Here is a 19652-nt window from a genome sequence, read left to right on the forward strand (position 1 = left end):
GACCGGACTCACGGCTGACGGGGCTGGAGCGGCGGCTGGACACGTGTGGCCAGCCTGGTGGTGTTTGGCCCCGTCTGCAGTTCCAGTTCCAGCTGAGAAAGAGCCTCCCTGTGTTACTTTCTCCTGGTTGTGTAAGGATCCCCGGTGTCATTTGACAGAAATGTAGACGGTGTGTTCTTTCTCTCTTTTCTCCCTGCTTCCTCTCCTCCCTCTCTGCCTCCCTCTCTCCCTGTACCTCTTTCCCTGTTCCGCTCTCCCTCTACCTCTTTCCCACTCCCTCTCTCGCTCTCCCTCTGTCTCTTCCTCTCTCCCTCCCTCTCTCCCTCTCCCTCCCTCTCCCTCTCTCTTTCCTCTCCCTATCTCCCTCTCTCCTCTCTCCCTCTTCCCTCTTCCTCTCCCTCTTCCCTCTGCCTCTTTCCTCTGCCTCTTTCCTCTCCCTCTTCCCTCTCCTCTTTCCCTCTCCTTCTCTCCCTCCCCCTCTCTCCCTCTCCCTCTCTCCCCCCTCTCTCTCCCTCTTCCTCTCTCCCTCTCCCCTGTCTCTGCCTCTCCCTCCGTCTCTCCCTCTGGGAGGGAGTGAGGGAGATGGAGAGATGGAGGGAGCGGGAGAGTTGGAGGGAGAGGGAGAGGGAGAGGGAGAAGAGGGAGGAGAGGGAGGGAGAAGACGTCTCTCCCTCCCTCCCTCCCTCTGCCTCCCTCCCTCTCCTCCCTTTCCCTCTCCCTCCGTCTCTCCGTCTCCCTCACTCCCTCTCAGAGAGGGAGAGACGGAGGGAGAGGCAAAGACAAGGGAGAGGGGGAGAGGGGGAGAGGGGGAGAGGGAGAGAGGGAGGGGGAGAGAGAGGGGGGAGAGAGGGAGAGCTCTCTTCCTCCCTCCTTCTCCCTCTCTCCTCCTTCTCTCCCTCTCTCCCTCACCCTCTCTCCCTCTCCCTCCCTCCATCACTTTCCCTCCTTCTCCCTCTCTCCCTCCCAGAGAGGGAGAGACAGAGGGAGAGGGAGAGGGGGGAGACAGGGACACGGAGAGGGAGGGAGGGAGGGAGGGAGACAGAGAGGGAAGCAGGCACCCTCTCGCCTTCTCCCTCTCCCTACCTCCTTCTCCGACTCCCCCTCTCCTCTCCCTCTGTCTCTCCCTCTCCCTCCCTCCCTCCCTCTAGGAGAGGGAGAGGGAGAGGAAGGGAGGGAGAGAGAGAGAGGGAGGGGAAGGGAGACGGAGAGGGAGAGACGTCTCGCCCTCCTTCCTTCTCCCTCCCTCTCCCTTTCCCTTCCTCTCTCCCTCTCCCTCCCTCTGTCTCACCCTCTCCCTCCGTCTCTCCCTCTCCCTCCCTCTGTCTCTCCCTCTCCCTCACTCCCTCCCAGAGAGGGAGAGATGGAGGGAGAGGGAGAGACGAGGGAGAGGGGGAGAGGGAGAGAGGGAGGGGGGAGAGAGGGAGAGGGAAGAGGGAGAGTGGGAGAGAGGGAGAGAAGGAGGAGAGAGGGAAAGGGAGGAAGAGACCTCTCTCTTTCTCCCTCTCTCCGTCTCTCCCTCTCTCCCCCTCTCTCTCCCTCTCCCTCTCTCCCTCTTCCCTCTCTGCCTCTTCCCTCTGCTTCTTTCCTCTGCCTCTTTCCTCTCCCTCTTCCCTCTCCTCTTTCCCTCTCCTTCTCTCCCTCCCCTCTCCCTCTGGGAGGGAGTGAGGGAGATGGAGAGATGGAGGGAGCGGGAGAGTTAGACGGAGAGGGAGAAGGAGAGGGAGAAGAGGGAGGAAAGGGAGGGAGGAAACGTCTCTCCCTCCCTCCCTCCCTCTCCTCCCTTTCCCTCTCCCTCCGTCTCTCCGTCTCCCTCACTCCCTCTCAGAGAGGGAGAGACGGAGGGAGAGGCAAAGACAAGGGAGAGGGGGAGAGGGGGAGAGGGAGAGAGGGAGGGGGAGAGAGAGGGGGGAGAGAGGGAGAGCTCTCTTCCTCCCTCCCTCTCCCTCTCCCCTCCTTCTCTCCCTCTCCCTCCCTCCATCACTTTCCCTCCTTCTCCCTCTCCCTCTCTCCCTCCCAGAGAGGGAGAGACAGAGGGAGAGGGAGAGGGGGGAGACAGGGACACGGAGAGGGAGGGAGGGAGGGAGGGAGACAGAGAGGGAAGCAGGCACCCTCTCGCCTTCTCCCTCTCCCTACCTCCTTCTCCGACTCCCCCTCTCCTCTCCCTCTGTCTCTCCCTCTCCCTCCCTCCCTCTAGGAGAGGGAGAGGGAGAGGAAGGGAGGGAGAGGGAGAGAGGGAGGGGGAGGGAGACGGAGAGGGAGAGACGGAGAGAAGTCTCACGTCTCGTCCTCCTTCCCTCTCCCTCCCTCGCCCTTTCCCTTCCTCTCTCCCTCTCCCTCCCTCTGTCTCACCCTCTCCCTCCCTCTGTCTCTCCCTCTCCCTCACTCCCTCCCAGAGAGGGAGAGAAGGAGGAGAGAGGGAAAGGGAGGAAGAGACCTCTCTCTCTCTCCCTCTCTCCCCCTCTCTCTCCCTCTCCCTCTCTCCCTCTCCCTTGTCTCTGCCTCTTCGTCTCTCTGTCTCTGGGAGGGAGTGAGGGAGATGGAGAGACGGAGGGAGAGGGAGGAGAGGGAGCGAGGAAGAGGGAGAGAGGGAGGGAGAGAGGGAGAGAGGGATAGAGGGAGGGAGGGAGAGATGTCTTTGTCTTTCCCTCCCTCCATCACTCTCTCCCTCTTCCCCCTCCCTCTCCTGCTCCCTGTCCCTCTCCCTCCCTCTATCCCTCTCTCCCTCTCCCCCCTCCCTCTCCTGCTCCCTGTCCCTCTCCCTCCACCTCCTTCCCTCTCTGGAGAGGGAAGGAGGTGGAGGGAGAGGGTGAGGGAGAGGGAGCAGGAGAGGGAGAGAGGGAGAGGGAAAGAGGTATAGGAAGAGCGGAACAGGGAAACAGGGACAGGGAAAGGGGGACAGGGAGAGAGGGAGAGGGAAAGAGGGAGAGGGAGAGGGAGAGCAGAGCAGGGAAACAGGGACAGGGAAAGAGGGCGGCAGAGAGGGAGATGGAAACGGGGAAAGGGAGGGGGGACGGATAGAGGGAGAGGGAGAGAGGGACAGGGAAAGAGAGACAGGGATGGAGGGAGGGAGAGAGGGACAGGACAGGGCAAGAGGGACAGGGAGAGAGGGAGGGAGAGAGGGAGGGAGAGAGGCAGAGGGAGAGATGGAGGGAGAGTGAGAGGCAGGGAGGTAGAGGGAGGGAGGGAGGGAGGGAGACAGAGAGGGAGACAGGGAGAAGGGCTGATGGGGGCTCCCTCCCCCTCCCATCCTCTGCCCACTGCTTTCTCTTTTTTCTGCTTCAACAAACACCAGGCGCCTTTCAGATCAGCCCTGAAGTCAACGTTGATGCTTGGGACGGCCTGACCTCCCCGCTGCCTTCCAGCCCAGGACCACAGCTGGGAGATGAAGTCTGCGGGGCCCTGGGGGGGGGGCAGCGGCGGCGGAGGTGGTGGAGGCAGGCACCTCCTCTGACGCCCAATCTCTCCTCGTTTACGAGGCAGCCGCCAGCTCCCCTCCCTGACTCCCCAAGATTTGGGGCCATTTTAATATGTGTCGATAATGCCATGAGCTACTATTTAACTTTTCCACGAGGACCCATCTCCCGAAATGCAGTGGTTTTCAGGCTTGGCTGCACTAGAGAACCCCCAGGGAAAGGAGAGACGTCTGTACCTCCCTCTCTCTCCCTCTCCCTCCGTATCTCCTTCTGGCTCTCTCCCTCTCCTTCTGGGGTGATGCCCGATGAGCTCAGATTCGCAGATGTTCCCCCCATCCCCTCTCTGTGCCTTGCGTGGGGCCTGGGCCTTCTCACTGTGGCCCGGGAACAGCCTCGACATTCAGACATCGGTTCCTGCAAGGACACTTGCGTTTGGTCCATACCGCATGTGGCTGCAGTCTGTGCTTCTCCCGTTTAGCATCTTCAGTAGATGGGGGCTGTGCATGAGCCCTTCATCTTCCCCGCAGACACCACTGGTGCTTGCTCGGCCTCGCGGGTGATGTCCACGGGGGACAGACCTGTGTCCCCACCTTCTTGGGCTGCAGACAGGCCACGTTGGTCCTGTGGTGACTGGGGGCTCCCAGGAGAACCCCACCGCAGACCCAGAGAGGTGGCCCCAGAGAAGGTGGCGTACGCCTGGGGCCAGGCCTCACCAGCCAACCACGGGGCACCTGCAGCAACAGGTCTCTCGCCGTCCAGGGGCTGGGTGTTCGGGCGCCGTGGGGATGAGCTGCTGTCTGCACGGCAGCCAAGTTTGTATTGTTGAGCCCGGGGAGGCCCCTGGGTGGCTCCTGGAGAGCCTGGTCACATTTCTTCCTGCCCTTGGCCTTAGAGCTCATCATGGTTCACGCCGTTTCTGGTTCCAAAAGGACCTGTGTTCATAAAGACCACATGTTAGGACAGCACCAAAGTGTCTAGAAATCCAGGCCAGGAGGAGGAGGGAGGGGGTTTGGCTGTGCCCGCCAGTGGCCTGAGAGCCCTCCCACCCACAGAGACCTGGCCCGGGGCCTGTGGGGAGGGCGTGGCCCACGGTCCCCAGCGCTGGCTGTCTCTGGGTTCCAGGAGAACTGCGCGATCCTCGGGGAGCTGGTAAGGCTGCAGGCTCAGAAGTCCCGCCTGCTGGGATTCAGCACGCGAGCCGACTCTGTGCTGGAGATGAACATGGCCAAGACCAGCCAGGTGGTGGCCACTTTCCTAGGTAACCCCGCCTCCCCGAGTCCCAGTGGGGACGGGGGTCAGGTGGACCTTGACTGGACGTGGTGCTGCCTGAGACCCCACTGTGTCAGCCCTTGGGGGTCGCCTTCCCCAACCCTTCATTCTGCCTCGAGGGGCGTGGGGTGGGGGGCGGCTGGGCGGCTGCCACAGGGACATAGCTGAGCCTCTCCCCTCCGCCCGCAGATGAGCTGGCCCAGAAGCTGAAGCCCCTCGGGGAGCAGGAGCGGCCGTGATCCTGGAGCTAAAGAAGGCTGAGTGCCAGAGGCGGGGCCTGCACTTTGACGGGCCCATCAACGTCTAGGACCTGCGCTACTACATGAACCAGGGGGAGGAGACGCGCTACCACGTGGACCAGTACCTGCTCAATGAGTCCTTCCCCATGCAGGTGGTCACGCGCGGGCGGCTGGGCATCTCCCAGGAGCTGCTGGGGCTGACCTTCGACCTGGAGGAAGGCGCCAACATGCGTCACGAAGATGAAGATGTGAGGCTCTACACGGTCCGGGACGCGGCCTCGGGCAAGGTCATCCATCAGCAAGTTCTACCTGGACCTCTACCCTCGGTGCATGCGTGGGGGAACCTGTCGGCCGTGGGCCGGGGCTCCTCTGTGGTAGCGGGGCCTCACCCGCGTCCCTCCCCAGGGAAGGGAAGTCCGGGCACATGGCCTGCTTTGGCCTGCAGCCGGGCTGCCTGCAGCAGGACGGGAGGCGCCAGATTGCCATCGCGGCCATGGTGGCCAACTTCACCAAGCCTACGCCCAACCCGCCCTCCCTGTTGCAGCATGATGAGCTGGAGACCTACTTCCATGAGTTCTGGCAAGCGATGCACCAGCTCCGCTCCCAGGAGGGTGCGGGCGAGGGGCTGAAGGCAGGGGGCGGGGAGGGCCCGGGCTCTCCCGTGGTCCTCAGGCAGGCCCTCGCCACGGGATTCTTCCGCTGATGTCACCCCGCACGAGGAGACGCTCTCGGTGTCAGTTTCCATCATCAAACCCCACGCACTGGGCGCGTAAACAACGGAAGTGGATGTCCTCGAGACTCTGGAGGCTGGAAGTCCCAGATCAAGGAGTCAGGACTGGTTCCCTGCATGTTAAATACAGGTATTCAAGAGTTGCCTTTAAAAAAGACAAAATAGAAGAAAGGAACGTTGCATGCAAGGCTGGTGACAGGCAGTGATGAGAACCAGAGGTTAGGCTCTGGGGCCGGGAGCACCACGCCCTGTGAGGCCCTGGGGCTGCTGCCAGTCTCGGTGGAGGCTCAGCAAGTCCCAGTGACTTCCCAATGTGGGGGGGGTCCCCAGCTGAGCGTCTGGGCCCAGGACCCAGTGCTCGTTCAGTCTTCCTGCAGTCAGCCCTTCGTCCTGAGAGCGATGCTCTCACAGACTGCAACCGGAGCGCGTGGGGACACTTTACTGAGCTGTGCAGCCGTCACTACTGCCCTGTTCTGGAACATTTCCCTCACCCCAAAAAGGTCCCTCACGCCCTTAGTTATCATTCCCTCCCCTCCCCTGTCCCTGACAACCAGGAACCCACTCTGACTCTGTGGATCTACCTGTTCTGGACGTTTCCCCTCAGTGGGGTCACACCCTGTGTGTCCTTCTGTGTCTGACTTCTCTCGCTGAGCATCGTGTTCTCAGGGTGCATCCACGTGGCAGCGAGTGGCAGGGCTTCACAGCTTTGCGTGGCTGCGGGCCGGAAAAAAGACAAACGAAAAGAAGGGCACGTTGCCTGCGACTCTGGTGACAGCCGGGGATGAGAACCAGAGGGTAGGCTCTGGGGCCGGGAGCGCCGCGCCCTGTGAAGCCCTGGCGCTGCTGCCAGTCTCGGCGGGGCACGGGCAGCGCCGTCCCCCAGGAGCTGCTGGACAAGCTCATCAAGTCCCGGCTGGCCAACCCCCGTGCGGCCGGGCCGAGGGAAAGGAAAGGGGCTCCCGGACCGCCCGGCTGGAAAGCACGGCCTGGACACAGTGCCAGCGCCCCCGTCTCCTTCCTCCCGCCCTCCAGGCCTCTTCAACCTGCGCCAGATCGTCCTGGCCAAGGTGGACCAGGCCCTGCACATGCAGACGCCCTCGGACCCGGCCTAGGACAATGCCCGCCTCTGCCAGGAGATCCTCAGGGTCCCAGCCACGCCAGGTAGCCAAGCACACGCCGGGCCCACCTTAGCGGTCGGTTGGCGGCTACTGCCCAGTTCAAGAGGATCCTCTGGTGGTGTGTGAAGGGGGACCGACTGACGGGCTCTGGTCGAGGCCCGCTGACCTCTGGCCTCTTCCTGCCTGGGTTCCTGGGCTGGTCCCTCCAGCTGTGGCGCGCGGAGTCCGAGGGTGGGCTGGGCCTATCTGCACGTGCTTTCTGGAGAGCCTGGAAGAGGCAGGAGAGGGCTTCATACCCCGGACGGAACGCGTCGACGAGGTTTGCCCGTGCGTGTCGGTGCGGAGACGCAGTTCACTCCCTCGTGAGCGCTTTAACCCGCGCTCTCCCCGTGCTGGAGGGCGAGCCCTGACTCATCCCTCGGAGCCTCGGGCAGCTGTCCCTGTAAGAGGCTTAGGGGTGAACCCTCGTGAGCTTCAGCAGAAAGTCGGCAAAGATTGAATTGTGTCCCTCCACTGAGTTGCCAGCAAGGTCCCCGTTTTCTAGAAGTGTTGGGCCAATACTCCCTCTAGTGGCAGGGGACTCAGACAGGGCTGCTTTGAGGCCCCAAGCTCTGGGCTCTGGGGAAGGGGCACGGAGCGGCCAGGGGGCCGGGCAGGAGCCTCTCCGCGTGTGTCCCAGGGACCCACCTGCCTGCGACTTTCGGCCACCTGGCAGGAAGCTACGACGCCCAGTCCTATGGCTACCTGTGCAGCGAGGTGTACTCCGCGGACACGGTCCACACACTCGTTTCAAGCAGGAGGGCGTCCTGAGTGGCAAGGTGAGAGGCCGGCCTGCCGTGCAGACCAACACGGAGGTCCTTGGCCTGGGCCTAGATGCTTGTGCCGCCCGCCTGGGCCTGCCAGGCTCTGAGGGCCCTGCCCAGAACCCCCTGCTCCCCTGCCCTTTGTTGAGTCACAGCAGAGGTGGCCACACCCACACCCTCTGTGAAGGGGGTGCTCCACCCTCCTGCAGCCCCGCCCCCTCTCCTCAGGTTGCCATGGACTACAGAAGCTGCATTCTGAGGCCAGGGGGCTCCGAGGATGCCAAGGGCATGGTGAAGCTCTTCCTGGGTTGTGACCCCATGCAGGACGCCTTCCTCCTGAGCAAAGGGCTGCAGGTTGAGGGCTGCAAGCCGCCGGCCTGCTGACGGCACGGGGTTTTGCCCCCCCAGGCGGGCCGGGTGCCTTAGCGCCCCGTCGGGGCGGGGGAGGGGCCGTGTGTCCTCCCAGCCCCCGAGTCCCCGGCGGCCGGCCTAGGCCAAAAGTCTCCACCTGGAAGTGTCTGGAAAGCCTGGCATCAAGGCTCCCCCTTGTTGCACTAATGCAATCCCTTCCTGGGGAGCTTTCCTGGTAACAAAACGGTTCTTTGAAAACGCAGCCATTAATAAAAAAGACTCTACTCCTGGTCTCTGCCTGCCGTCCCTTCCACCACAGGAGTGGCATGGGGGCCGTCACACTGGGGGGAGTTCTGACCTTGGTCGGGGATCAGCCCTGGGGCCGTGGTGACGCGTCTGGGTCACTGGGAGACGGCTGAGCTGTGGGGTGAGTTCAGACGGGGATGGTGCCCCGCACCCCGACCGGGCAGGCTCTCCAGTGAGGGGGTGTCAGTTTCCTGCCGGCCTCTCGCCCGTCACTGTTTGGCATCTCGGGGGCTGTGACTGGCTGGAGCTGGTTCTGGCGGTGGGCACAGCTGCGGGAAGCCCGGCTGTGGCTGTCCCTGTCCCCGTGTCCTGTCCTCCTGCTCACGGCCGGCCGGCTGGCTCCCTCTGGTCATCGGCAGCTGCTGAAGTCTGGACCACAGCAAGGGGCCGCCTTCCTGGGTCCTAGCAATTCTTCCCAAAGGCCTTAGGGATGTGTTTTGGTGGCAGTAGGAATTCAGAGAGGGTGCTGCACCACTGGAGCGGTAGGGTGGCTCTGGACCGTCCCGTGTGTCCTTCCCTGGCCTTTGAGCTCCTTGGGAGCCCTGCCTCCACAAAGGACGCCAGGCAGCGGAACGAGGGCGCAGGCGGTGCCCCGACCTTCTCCCCGTGGCCCAGGCGGGCAGGCCGTGCCACGCTCTGTCCTCCCCTCAGCCTGCCCGCCCGTTCTGTTGTTATTTTACCGAAGAGGACACAGACATTCAGAGAGGCTAGGGTCCATGCCTGAGGTCTCATATCCAGTAAGTGTCAGAGCCGGGGTTTGAACCCAGCCTGTCCCGGAGACCGCGCCCTTACCTCTACACAAACCACCTCCTGGTTCCCTTTATTAGCACAAGACTCATTTCCCTGACAAGCCCAGGCCCCATAAAGGCAACCCTGCCTCCCCCACGTGACCAGCCCTTGCCAACTACTTACCCCAGTGGCAGAGGGACGAGCCACACAGGGGACCCGCCCATCTTGGCCATGGGGACACAGACACCCACTCACACCCAGAAGGACCTCCTCTTTACCTTAGGCCACACGCCCATGCCGAAGGAGCTGCTGTCTGCCAGCTGGTGCAGGTACAGTTCTGTCCTGGAAACAGAGAAGGGACCAGAAGTAAGGGAGGACCCACCCACACCAGTGGCCTGGCAGGGCAGGTGGGCATCATGGCACGGGGCTCCACAGAGTGCCCCAGGTGGCCCCGGGGTCTGCCTCAGGCCCTGGCCCTGCCTCCCGAATATTCCTCACTTGCTGCCCTCAATGGGCCCTTCTTAAGTGAAGGCCTTCCAGAAGCTTCCTTACTCCTCAGTTACCCTGCTCTGAAAACTGGGAGTTTCCTCCCTAATCTGCCCTCTCTCCAAAGGGTAAGGTGCCCCTCTGGCCTTAGCCAAGAGGCTCAGGACAGGTTGGGCCTGCCCTTCAGACGGGGGTGGAAGGCAGGAGACAAATGATGGGGGACGCAGAGGCAAATTGAAAATTATCACCCCTCGCCTGGGGTGAGCACTCCCTGGAGCTTCACTAGATAGAACCTTACTCATTCGTTCAACAGATGAGGAAACCAAGGCTCAGAGACAGGGAGCCACATGTCCAAGAATTCCCAGGAGTCAGCGAGGGGCAGAGATGACTCCCTGGGCCACCTCCCCCAGAAGGCCCTCCCAGATGAGTCTTGTGGCTTCTCTGCTGTCCCACCTGGTGCCTCCTCGCCCTGAGCTACCTCAGGTGCACCCAAGGCTCTCACAGAGTTTAGGAGCTTCTGGAAGATTTGGGGTCTGCTGTTCCTTGCCCACCTCCCACGCTGCTGTCAGAACCTGTACCAAAATGTCACCGTCACAGCAGACACCCACCACCACCCCCCAGCGTGTATAAAGAGCCATATGTGAATTATCTCACTTAATCCTGTAAGGTCAGCAGTCAAGGTACTATTTCCACTTTACAGAGGAAGAAACGGAGGTTCAGAGCAGGTGACACCTGGCCAGGTTCACCCAGCCCAGGAGCAGTACCAGGCAGCAAGAATCAGAGGCCAGATTCCTAACCACTGGGCTCCACTGCCTCTCACCTCTGGGCAGAGGCAGGGCTGGGGCCCTGGAGAGCGGAGGCCCTTTGTCTCACTGCCCTCGGCTGTCCCTGCTCAGCCCAGTCGCTCACCTGAGAGCCAGGTCCAATCCGGATAGCATCTGGGAGAAAACCTCGAAATTGCCTTCCCCTTCCAGCTGCGGGGCCACGTGGCTCTTCTCCAACAGCATCGTCTGCCAGGGGAGAGGACAGGCGCCGGTCAGCACGAGGCCCCGCTAGGCTGCCCGCACACCCCCACCAACCCCCAGGCCCACTCTTCGAGGCAGCACCTCAGGCCCCAACTTGGCTGGACGCCTCCAAATCAAAACGTGCCAGGCCTTTGTCTCACTGATTCAGAGTCCACGCAGGCAATCAACGAATGCAACGGGCTCATTCCGATGAAGGAATCCAAGGGTACTAACAATTAACCCAGAGCCGCCCTCCAACACACTCTTATGCAACCGAAGCCCTTAATAACTTGACCCACATGGTGATGCACGGTAGACTTTCAGGGCCGGGACAGAAAGGGATTTATCGTGCACCAGCGAGTCTGGGTATTCTCCTAGCTCCACATACAAACAACCCTTCTAATAACCTAATCCTGTTTTCTGTTCAAACAGAATGTTGGTGGGGGCGGGGGGGGGGGAAGGGGAGGAGCCAGGTGATTTCAGAGAGAGGAACAAACAGGCCATGTGCCTGTCACACACGGGCTGCCGCAGAAGGCCAGCGAGCGCCTGTTTAATTTCAGCTTACGCTTTTAAGACCCAGCTAATGAGCGGCTGAATTATGTATCTACTCATGAATATTTCATCCCTGTGATACTCCGAGGCACAGACGAGCTGGCCTGCTCCAGGAGGAGATGTCTGGGCACTGAGTGAGGTGGGGAGGAGCTGGCCTTGGCCTGGGGAGCGATGACCATTTAGACACATTCCAGGGTCCCAGCTGGAGGCGTGGGCCCTGCTGAGTGGGGCTGAGGCTACTGCAGCCCTAAAGAGCCCCCTCTCCCTCCCACCCAGAGGCCTCACCTGGAGCTGGGCGGCCGTGACTCGGCCTGTGGCGTTCAAGTCCAGTGACATCACCATGGAGCACCGGGTGGCATGGCGGCTGTGGCCGGTGAACACGGAGCCAAAGGCCCGGAGGACAGTGAAGGTGGCTCGAATCTTCTCCACTGGTGGGGCACAGACAGGGCATCACCCGTGGCCCAGATGCTGCCACCCCCACCTCTCACAGGACCCCATTCTGGCCCCAGGCCCCAGCAGGGGCCCCTCCACTCCCCCAACTCAGCTCTAAGCCACACCTCTTCCGCTGCTGGGCTGGCCCTGTGCTGCAAGCAGGGGCGCGGGGTGAGCAAGAGTGAGCCCAGAAGGGGAGATACACACACCTAGGATTGGTACGATCTGAGTGACAAGGGCTGCCCTAGGGCCTCCTGGGCCTGGTGGAGTCTAGGAGGAGGGCAGAGCATTAACATTCTTCGACCTGCTCTCGGGGAACGCCCATCACAGCCAGCTCAAAAAGCCCAGCAGTCCCAAGCTTTTTAACATAACTATTTAACAAGCACCCACTATGTGCTAGGCACCTGGATACAGCCTAGCCTGACTCCCACTCCCCCAACACACACTTTCAGCAGATCTACATTCTGGGAGGGCCTCTCCTTGCTGTATCCCCAGCTCCTCACAGGGCTCTAACCTGGGCCAGGTGCAGAACAGGTGATCAATAAAGCATTGGAATAAGCCCAGTGGAGAAGCAGGATAGTACAATGGTTAAACAAGCTTGAATATGGCCTCTCCCCGTTGTTAGTCACCTGATTTGGAGCGAATAAATTAACCCCCCTGTGCCTCAGATACCCCATCTATAAGATGGGGGTAATAATAGTACTTACTTACCTCATGTGGTTGCCACAAAGACTAAAAGCTTTAATAATGTAAAGTGCTCAGAACATGCTCCAAATGTGGTGGTGTTAGTATTGTTTGTTATTATTAGAAAAGCAATACTGCCTGGGCCATATATTCTCAGCAGGGGGAATACTGCCCCCAAGAGGGCAGAAACTGATTCTTGAGGATGGGGGCAGTTTTCCTTTCTTATGTATAGAATAGAGCACAGATACACACACACACACACACACATGTCTGTGTGTGTCTGTATATATATACACACATACACACACACTGCATAAACAAATATATGGTGAATCTATGGCATTAACTTTTCACGGTGGGAGACGATTAGGAGAAAGAACAACTAAAAAGGCTCCTCAGAGGGGCAACAATACATTGAGGACACTGGCCCAGGGGTAACAGCTCTGGAGCCAAACTGTCTGTGTTTGAATCTCGGTGCTAGGATGTATGAGCTGTGTGGCCTTGGGCAAGCTGGTTAACCTCCCTGCGTTTTAATGGCCTCATCTATAAAATTCAAATAATAATAATGTCTACCTTATAGGGATGTTTTAAATAATAAATAAGTTAACCTGCTTGGAATAGAGCCTGGCGCGTAAGTCCTCAGCAAGCATTTACCACGATCCCCATCAATATTGTAATTATTATCACCAACTGACACTATTTTTTATTGAAGTATAGTTGATTTACAATGTTGAAACTCTTTCTTTAATGCCCAGCTCAAACATCATTTCCTCAAGGAAGCCCCCCGGCCCCTTCTCTGTGCTCCCTCCGCCTCTCCCCTCCCCAGCTCGGCCAGCAAGCGGTGCAGAGCACTGGAGTCTGGCACAGATGTGCAGCTGAGTCTCCCTTCCGGCTGTCAGTGCCTCCTTGTCTTTGTTTTTACTTATCGGGTCCTCTGCACAGTCCAGTGGGCTGTGCGCTGCACAAGGACACCACACCTAAGGGCACAGCATTTATATCAGATAGCCATAGGCCTGTATACTTATTAGGATGATGGCCCAGAACGTGGTGGTCAAGTGTTTGGTTCTAACAATGTCAATGCGTGACGACGGTTCCACATGTGGCAGTGAGTGTCTTAGGCAAGGAGTACCTGTTTCTAATTCACACAAAAGTACCCAACAGACTAGGGGTGGCCCTGCCCAGAAGCCAGCACAGGGTCTGCACACAGGTGCTCAGTGAACGCTAGCTGAGCAGATATAAGAAAGAGCCGCCCAGCACCCCCTCTGACTCTCCCTTCCCTTCCCCCACGCCACCGCCCCCACCACGTCCCAGCTGCACGTCACCTGGAGACCACTGTACCTGAGACCCTGCCATCCACACTGCCTGCCATCCCCACCAGGTGCTCCAGGACCTGCTCGCAGCAGGTGGTCTTGCCAGCACCGCTCTGGCCCAGGGCCACGATGCTCTGGTCCCTCTGCTGGCTCAGCAGAGCCCAGTACGCCCGCTGGGCCAGGGAGCCAACGTGGGCGGGTAGGCCATCCCAGCAGCTCCTGGGCACCTGCAGGAAGAGCGCCGGCATCAGCCTTCCCACCCGGCCGGGGCCCAGGGAGCACTCCACAATGCTCCAACCCGGCCTCAAGCCCAGATCCACGTCCATGCCTCCCATCCTACTCCAGCCTTGTCAGAGACGTCGTGCATTTTTCTGGGGAGAGCCCAGCCTGGAGATCTAGTCCTGCCACTGGCTCGCTGTGAGTCCTTGGGCAGCCTTGGACCCTGCTCTGAGCCTGGCCTCTTCTTCAGCCAATGAGAGGCTTGAACTAAAGCTGCATTAGCTCATGGGGCTCATCTCACTTGCTACACAAAGGACTGGATCGTACCTGTCTGAAATGAAGCAGGTGGATAAAATGGCTCAATTGATGAGTGACGTCTGCCATGGAAACAGAATGGGGCATGGGGGAATTGGCGGTACGTGTGCTATGTATTTGCTATAACAGATTTAGATACCGGAAGCCCCTTTGACTTCATTCATTCATCCATCCATACATTCATTCACACAGTAAAAAAAAAAAAATTCATTGAGTGTCTACTACATAGCAGGCACTAACCCAGGCACTGGGGGCACAACACTACTCAAGGCGAATAAAGGAAATCTCTGCCAACCGTGAGGAGATATCATTATACACCTATTAAGATGGCTAAAAAACCGGTTTTTAATTTTTTTTGACACACTACCAAGTTCTGGTTAAGATGCAGAGCAAGTGGAATTCTCCCACAATGCTACACAATACAGCCACTCTGGAGAACAGCTTGGCAGCCTCTTTTACAGTGATACGTACACTCGTCATCCAACTGAGCAACCCCACTCCTAGGTATTTACCCAAGAGAAATGGACATTTGTGTTCACCAAAAAACCCTCTGTCACTGGTTATATTGAGTAGGTATTCAAAATCATCAACAACCTAGAAACAACCCAAATGTCCCTCAACTAAAGAACTAAGATAACCAACCACCCTGGTTTTAGCACTGAAAGTCCCATGTCCCAGAAAAACCATTCCCTCCCACGGAAACCAGGACAACTGGTCCCCCTCCGAACAGATAAACAAAGCTGTGCAATAAAATACAATAGAATAAAAGAACTAACGGCTCACAGCTGCAACAATATGGGTGAATCTCAAATGCGCTGTGCATTGTGATAAGTGGAAGAAGCCGATTCCAAAGGTTACACGCAGTACAATCCCATTTATATGACTTTTCAGAAAAGGCACAACTAGGGAAAAGGGACAAAAGAACAGATTAGTGGCTGCCCAGGGCGGGACATGGGGGAGGGGATGACCACAAGGGTATGGAGAACTTTTGGGGGTGATGGGAACTGTCCTGTAATTGATGGCAGAGACAGTTTCACAACTATACGTGTTTGTCAAAAACTTACAGAAGTGAACACTAAAAAGGGTGACATTAACTGTATGTAAATTATACCTTAATAAACCTGACTTAAGACAAAAAAAGCCCTGCCTGTAGAGCTTGCTTTCCTTTGGGAGAAGACAGATGATAAAAAACCAACTAATTAAATTATACTCAACGGGAGTCATTTGAAAGCCATGAGCTTGGATGAGATCACCAAGGAAGTGGGCGTTTAAAGAGGGAGACAGAAGAGGTGTAGGGATGGGGCACCCAGACTTGGAGAGATCAGGGACCAGCAAAGGAGGCTGAGAGGGAGGGCCAGCGGGACAGAAGGAAAACCAGGAGAGCGGAATTCCTGAGCTGCGGAAGGGAGTGATGGCAGGAGGAGGGAAGGACCAGCCCCTGAAGTGCTGCTGAGGGTCAAGTCAGAGGAGGCCGGAGAATTGTCCACTGGGCTTGGCAGCATGGAGGTCACTGTGACCTTGACAAATGTCTGCTTAGCGTGGTTTTCAGGGAGAACGGAAGAGGGCGGTGGAGGTAGTGAGGGCAGTAGAAAGGCACCAAAGGGAGCAGGGAAACGGGCCTGGCTGGAGGAGGACCTTGGAAGCCCAGGATGCTAAGCGGGTGACAAGTGGGCTAGCATCCACCCTCCCAGTGGCTTGGCAGGACCAGGGGCACAAACTCCGGTGTGGCGGCCCTCCCCCTCCCCGAACCCCCAGCCTGGGGCTAAGGAGCACCCCCAGTGCACTGTTGGCCTTTCCTACCCCGAGGCCCCCAGGAACAGCAATGAGTCCCCATCCTGACACAAATCAAAAGGCTCACAGACCTACTAGAGAATGGACCTGAGGATATGGGGAGGGGGAAGGGTAAGATGTGACAAAGTGAGACAGTGGCATGGACATATATACACTATCAAACGTCAAACAGAGAGCTAGTGGGAAGCAGCCGCAGAGCACAGGGAGATCAGCTTGGTGCTTTGTGACCACCTAGAGGGGTGGGATAGGGAGGGTGGGAGGGAGGGAGATGCAAGAGGGAAGAGATATGGGAACATACGTATATGTATAACTGATTCACTTTGTTACACAGCAGAAACTAACACACCATTGTAAAGCAAGTATACTCCAATAAAGATGTTAAAATAAATAAATAAATAAATAAAAAAGGCTCAGCAGGACCCCAAACCTGGCAAAGTAGGACAAGCCGCCACACTGGCTGGACACAGCCTAAGGGAACGCAGCGGGCAGGGGGTCCTGAGGTCCGAGCCTCGGAGCCACCTGCCGCTTTGGAAACATAAAGTTCAAGGGCCAGGCTATCCCAATCGTCAGCCTTCTCAGGCCTGCAGGGGAACAGGGAGGATTCTGCAGACCCAGGCCCCACAGTCACACACAGGTACCCCCTGCATGCTTGCACACGGGCATGCTCAAGGGCACACGCACCCAACAGCTGCAGAGGCCTCTGCACACAGGTGTGCCCATCTACACCCCACGCAGTCACAGCACACTCACCCCAAAAGAGGCCTGCACCCCCAGGCACGCACCCAGCTCCCAGCCACCCGGCAAGCCCAGACCCCCAGTGAGAGAGGCCCCCAGCCCTGCCTGGAGCCCTCCTAGCCCATCTTCAAGGAGGCCTCAGTCCCAGCCTCACCGCAGGTCTCTGCTCCCACCTGGTGGCCATTTGAGGAACCAGAGGGGACTCAGCCAAAGACAGAAGGAAGCTGTGGGTGTGGGAGGCAGCGTGACTTGAGGGGGACCCACGCCCACCGCAGGGTTACAGGGGCTTAGGGGGATCACGGGACTCAAGTTCCTCCTACCAGGTTGGGTCCCAATCCCCGCACTTTTAGGCTCTTTGACCCAGGCCGTGTAGCAGACGCCGCAATCGAGGACAGTCACGGTCGAGAGAACTGGGCTTGCGGAGAGACCTGTGACAAACACCCCTCCCAGGGGCCCCTAAGGAACCAGAGCAGGCTCTCGGGGCCTTGGGCTGCAGTAACAGAAGCACAGCCTGCCTGGCAACGGAGGGGAGAGTGCAGCGTCGCCCTTCCAGGCTAATGAGAACCTACTGTATAGCACAGGGAACTCTACTCAATGCTCTGTGGTGACCTAAATGGGAAGGAAATCCAAAAAAGAGGGGATATATGTATATGTATAGCTGATTCACTTTGCTGTACAGCAGAACTACGCTCAAATAAAATTAATTTTTTAAAAAAGGTGCCTTTTGTTATGTTAATGAGGTGACTTTTGGAAAGCCAAATATATATGAGATGACCAAATATATATATATATATATATATATATAATATTTTTTTTTCCTTTCTAGATTACCAGTTTATTATAAAAAGATCTAACTCAGGAACAGCCATATGGAAGAGACGCACAGGGCAAGGTATGGGGAAAGGGGTGCAAAGCTTCCATGCTGTCCCACCTGGCACCTCCCTGGGTACACCAATCCAGAAGCTCTCCAAACTCCATTCTTTTTTTTTTTTTTTTTTTTAATAATTTTGAAGAACGTTTTTTTAAAATTATTTATTTATTTATTTATTTTAGTTGCGTTGGGTCTTCGTTTCTGTGCAAGGGCTTTCTCTAGTTGTGGCAAGCGGGGGCCACTCTTCATCGCGATGCGCGGGTCTCTCACCATCGCGGCCTCTCTTGTTGCGGAGCACAGGCTCCAGACGCACAGGCTCAGCAGTTGTGGCTCACGGGCCCACTTGCTCCGTGTCATGTGGGATCTTCCCAGACCAGGGCTCGAGCCCGCGTCCCCTGCATTGGCAGGCAGACTCTCAACCACTGCGCCACCAGGGAAGCCCCAAACTCCATTCTTTTAATTTCACTGAAGCTTCGTTATGTAGACAGGATTAACTGATTCAACCTCAAGCCCCTCTCCCCTTCAAGGGGGTGGGGGGGAGGGTGGAAGAGACTGAAAGTTCCAATCCTCTAATTCTGGTTGGTTCCCCTGGCAACCAGCCCCTTCCTTAGGGGCTTTCCAAAAGTCACCTCATTAACACAAACTCAGGTGTGGTTGAAAGGGTTTTGTTATGAATATCAAAAGACACTCCTATCTGGAAATTCCACGGGGTTTAGAAGTTTTGTGCCAGGAATGAGGGACAAAGACCAAATATATATTTTATTATACCTACTGCCTAATACTAAATCTTACTGCTAATAAGGTAAGTACAATTAAAACGATAGTGAAATACCATTTTCACCTATCAAATTGGCCACATGGAAAAGTCTGATATTACTCTGTGTTGGTGAGGATACTGGGGAACAGGCAATCTCATACACTGCTAGTGCAAGTATGAAGGGCAGCATCTGCTGAAATTTTCAATGCATATTTCCTTTAATCCAGCAAGTCCACTTTTGTGGGCAATTCAGAACCCTCTCTAGAATAAGGGTCCGCAAATTTTTTTTTTCCAAAAAGGGCGAAAATGTAAATATTTTAAGGTTTGGGCCACGTGGGAGATGGCCAAATATATATTTTTGGTCTGAATGACCAAATATGTATTTTTCTTCATAAATCACAATATTGCACCCAGCTCAATAAAAATCTCCAAATGCTTTGCACATCAGCTGGCTTTGACAAGTCTTCACCTCTCCCCCCACCCCCTTCCTCTCTCCCTAAATCATGCTCTGAGTGTTTCTTGAAGAAATAGAAAAATCTTGGCTCCTCCAGCACATTGCCTCTCCACTCTCCATATTTGTGGTTGCCTCACTGACCCAGGTTGGCCACACGTCCCTTGCCAGCCACCTTACAGCCTGGTGAGATCCTGGACCTCCCAGATGGGCCTCCTGGCCTAGGGATGACCAGTAATATTTCTCTCAAATGCTAGCATCTACTGATCTGTAGTTGGGGACTGCCTGGAGTGTTGTATTGAGAAGGATCCTGAGCTATGGCTGAACTAGCAAGAAAGTGTGTGGTGATTGACTAGCAGTGTCTGCCATGGGCGCAGGAATGGTTCGGAGTGGTGCCTGTGCCAAGTATTTGCCATTTCCAGCCTGGGGCTTCCCCTGCCACAGTGAGGCAAGAGGCTGGTCAGTCTTTTGCTGGGAGGCTCCCCTGACTGCTCCATCACAGGGCTGTCTTTCTACCCCTGCTCCCTTGCTACCTGGAGTTTTGCTGTCTAATACGGCAGCCACTAGCCACATGGGGCTATTTCAATTTAAATGAATTAAAATTAAATTAAAACCTCAGGGGCTTCCCTGGTGGCACAGTGGTTAAGAATCCGCCTGTCAATGCAGGGGACACGGGTTTAAGCCCTGGTCCGGGAAGATCCCACATGCCTCGGAGCAACTAAGCCCGTGCACTACAACTACTGAGCCTGCGCTCTAGAGCCGGTGAGCCACAACTACTGAAGCCCACGCACCACAACTACTGAAGCCCGCGTGCTACAGCCCGTGCTCTGCAACAAGAGAAGCTACCACAGTGAGAAGCCCTCACACCACAACGAAGAGCAGCCCCCGCTCGCCGCAACTAGAGAAAACCCGTGCACAGCAACGAAGACTCAACGCAGCCAAAAATAAATAAATAAATAATTTAAAAAACACACACGTAAGATGATTTTTTTTTAAAAAAGATCTGTATGTAGAACACTGAGCACCTAAGGGCTCGATTATGGGCTGTTATCATTCAAACGGGACTGATACAGAACTTTTCAAAGCT

The 19652-nt window shown here is 57.0% G+C and overlaps 1 pseudogene across 1 annotated transcript; it reads left to right on the forward strand.

The window, feature by feature from the left end:
- Positions 1-4529: 4529 nt before the first annotated feature.
- Positions 4530-7956, forward strand: LOC309621462 (thimet oligopeptidase-like; annotated as a pseudogene). The gene is made up of 7 exons: positions 4530-4671; positions 4872-5247; positions 5327-5522; positions 6520-6577; positions 6684-6812; positions 7449-7587; positions 7801-7956. The product of its transcript is annotated as a thimet oligopeptidase-like (transcript).
- The last annotated feature ends 11696 nt before the right edge of the window (positions 7957-19652 follow it).

Source organism: Balaenoptera borealis (assembly GCF_965194805.1).
Source record: "Balaenoptera borealis genome assembly, contig: HAP1_SCAFFOLD_477, whole genome shotgun sequence".
In the NCBI taxonomy this organism is placed as follows: domain Eukaryota; kingdom Metazoa; phylum Chordata; class Mammalia; order Artiodactyla; family Balaenopteridae; genus Balaenoptera; species Balaenoptera borealis.